Here is a 2469-nt window from a genome sequence, read left to right as displayed (position 1 = left end):
ATCCCGCGTCATCGAAAGGGGTTTGACCCAACCTCCTTGGGATCATAGGCATTTAAGTATCATCTTGGGTTTACTACTCTTTATCCCAACCTATTATATAATTCCGTGTTTATGATAACGCTTTAGTACATTTTTCCACAAACTAGAAAAAGATGCCACCGCTCGCCAGATAACGTAAAATGCAAAAGAGTGGTCAACTTAAATTATCTTTTATTATAAAATTTTTGTGTTACGTTACTGAAAATAGGATATTTATTGATTTATCTACATATAATACGGGAGAAAAAATGGCTTAACCAGATGCAATACAAGTGGAAATTAATTTTGTCATATGAGTCTCACTTAGTTTAGGGACAGTCTACATGCGATTATTAATGTTACCTGTGTTATGTTTTTAGGTGTTGGATGCACATTTGTAAGGAAAAATGGTAAATGGATATAATGACATTTTCTTACATAAAAATGAAGGAAATATGGTACTTAAACAAAGATCATATGAATCCACTGAGCTTTATCGTATGGAGGGGCTTTCGTATAGATAGCTCTTCGTAGTTTGTGCGCCCGCTGGCAGGGGCCCAAGGCGGTGCTGATGATGTTTATAGGCTACACGGAGAATGATTCGCATCAAGATAACTTTGGTGTTAATTATGGATGAATGTGCTTTAGCAGATGTGGAAAAATGTACTGCCGCAGAACCGAGACATTTCCTCAAAATAAGAGGAATACATTCATTCATTGCCAGACGCCATGCATCCCAGACGGGGTGGCCAAGGGCTTAGAGTTAATTGTTTTACAGGGAGGGGCACTAATCCTCCACCAACCCCACTTGACACGTAGGGATGCCAACAATATCTGGTGTTCCCAGGCGGTCACCTATCCAAGTACTAACCAGACCCAACGTTGCTTAACTTCGCTGATCGGACGGGAAGCGGTGTACTCAACGTGGTAACGCCGTTGGCTAAGAGGAATACCATGCCTTTAAATATTTGGGTCGCTCATCTCGGTCCCGTGCGATTTCGGCTGTACAATTCTTAATATTATTAAGTGTATAATGGATAGAATAATGTCAGAATTTGCCAAATGAAAGATTGCGATCTTTGGTCAGAATTTGCCTAATGAAAGACTGCGATCTTTGGAAACTGTGTATATATATATATATATATATATATATATATATATATATATATATATATTTTCCCCAAAACTGAGATTACTTGGTAAAAACATGCCGAATGCACACACACACACACACACACACACACACACACAATAAGCTTTCATGGTTTTTAGTAAACTCTGTGAAGAACTTTTCAGCGTAAATCTCATTTAGAGCATCAGTAAAACATCTAAGATGAAAATAATACTGGTATAATGCTTTATGCATGAGTAATAATCCGACAGGAACTTTTTTTTTAATTAAAGGAAAGTACACTGACTATGAGCGGGTAGTGACCCGACGCTATTTAGTGATCCAGGGAACACTGGCAACTTTCAGGAGTTTGTGGGGGCTCCTATAGGATGGTGACGATGACGATGATGATGGTGATGATGATGATGGGAGTTGTAAACTGATAACGATAAATCGATGGTTAAAATTTAAAGTTGTAAAATGATAACGATTCAAGTGATGATGAGAACTGAAACATAAAATGATAAAGATTAAAAGATATAAAGGCGCCACCAATTTTCAAGTACTAAAAACAAAAATCTGATAATGAACTCCACAAAACTCTTTGTCAGCCAACAGTTTGGCCTGAATAACGTGCTATAATGAAGTTATTAATTCACCCGCTGTAAACAAACAGGTATACAGATCAATGATAAATACACTGAAACACGGATACACATTGGCTTGGTTAACTACATCAGCAGATAAAGTTTAGAGGTGAAGTGCAGTTGTTTCTTTTTCATTCTATCTTGTTTATTGGTTTGTTTTCAATTGCAGGATATCTTAAAACCTTCAGCATGGATGTATACAAATATAGTGAGAGAAATAAATACGAGTAAGGCGTGTGTGCCAATTCATCCTTCATTGCAGATTCATATAGTCCATTCATACAATGATGACTTGTACATTTAATTCTGGACACTACCAGACCATACTAATCACCTTATACACCCCGCGTTGTTAAGCAGAGCCCGTTGACGTCATTCTGACAAACAGCAGTCTATCTATCTATTGCCAGATTCCATAATCCCGTAAGGGGTGGCCATTTGACTCTGAGTTATTTGTTTTACAGGGAGGGGCACTAACCCTCCACCAACCCACTTGTTGATAACGTAGGAGATTATTAAATTCTGACAAGTCGTCTTCGGACTTAAAGGATTTGAATAAAGTATCTTGGTTAGATACCTAAGCTAGTGGCGGGAAGGGTTTTATATGCGGAATGAAATCTCTTAGTGGTAACCAGAATAAAATACAGATTTAACAATACCAGAAAATCCTTAAAACTGTCAGAAAAGTCTACT

The 2469-nt window shown here is 37.6% G+C and overlaps 1 non-coding gene across 1 annotated transcript; it reads right to left on the bottom strand.

The window, feature by feature from the left end:
- Positions 1–840: 840 nt before the first annotated feature.
- LOC145391311 (5S ribosomal RNA) lies at positions 841–959 on the bottom strand. The gene has a single exon (XR_013895825.1). It is a non-coding gene; the product is annotated as a 5S ribosomal RNA (ribosomal RNA).
- Positions 960–2469: the final 1510 nt, after the last annotated feature.

Source organism: Coenobita brevimanus, chromosome 17, assembly GCF_032717465.1.
Source record: "Coenobita brevimanus isolate Jiangsu-jjx chromosome 17, ASM3271746v2, whole genome shotgun sequence".
In the NCBI taxonomy this organism is placed as follows: Eukaryota; Metazoa; Arthropoda; class Malacostraca; order Decapoda; family Coenobitidae; genus Coenobita; species Coenobita brevimanus.
This window is presented reverse-complemented; position numbering and strand designations above follow the sequence as displayed.